The 400-nt window shown below is 32.8% G+C and overlaps 1 long non-coding RNA gene across 1 annotated transcript; it reads left to right on the top strand.

The window, feature by feature from the left end:
- On the top strand, positions 1 to 384 carry LOC113465207 (uncharacterized). Its single transcript, XR_003390052.1, has 3 exons — positions 1 to 37; positions 130 to 219; positions 298 to 384. It is a non-coding gene; the product is annotated as an uncharacterized LOC113465207 (long non-coding RNA).
- The last annotated feature ends 16 nt before the right edge of the window (positions 385 to 400 follow it).

Genomic DNA, 400 nt, shown 5'->3' with positions numbered 1-400 from the left:
TTTGTCGTTACAAGCAGGCTCCGATTTAAGAGACGAGGTGAAGATTTTGAATTAGTTCTACAATAGTTACACCAGGTTACACCTAACAATTACAAATGTAATGGAAATGTTAATTCGATTTGTTAGCAGATGTTCCAGTTTTGTTTGCAAATATCGCAGACTCAGCAGCGAAAGAGCAGAGAAAATTCTTTGTGGTGGAATTACAAGTTCATTTGTCGAGTTAGCATAATTTTATTTTCGTTCACTCTTTATTCTTTTATGCAGTTTTTTAAAAATTGATTAATATACTTTTTACAGTGCGTGAGTCATGTGGTGTCTTATTTAGTAATTTCGATTCAATTCGTCGAAATGAAAAGAATTTGAATATCATGTGCCCAACATCGAAATGGATTTGATGAAT

The sequence above is a fragment of the Ceratina calcarata genome, unplaced genomic scaffold (genome assembly GCF_001652005.2).
Source record: "Ceratina calcarata isolate Rehan_Ccalc_2016 unplaced genomic scaffold, ASM165200v1 scaffold15111, whole genome shotgun sequence".
Lineage (NCBI taxonomy): Eukaryota > Metazoa > Arthropoda > Insecta > Hymenoptera > Apidae > Ceratina > Ceratina calcarata.
Note: the sequence above shows the minus strand (reverse complement) of the source record. Positions and strands in the feature narration are given on the sequence as shown.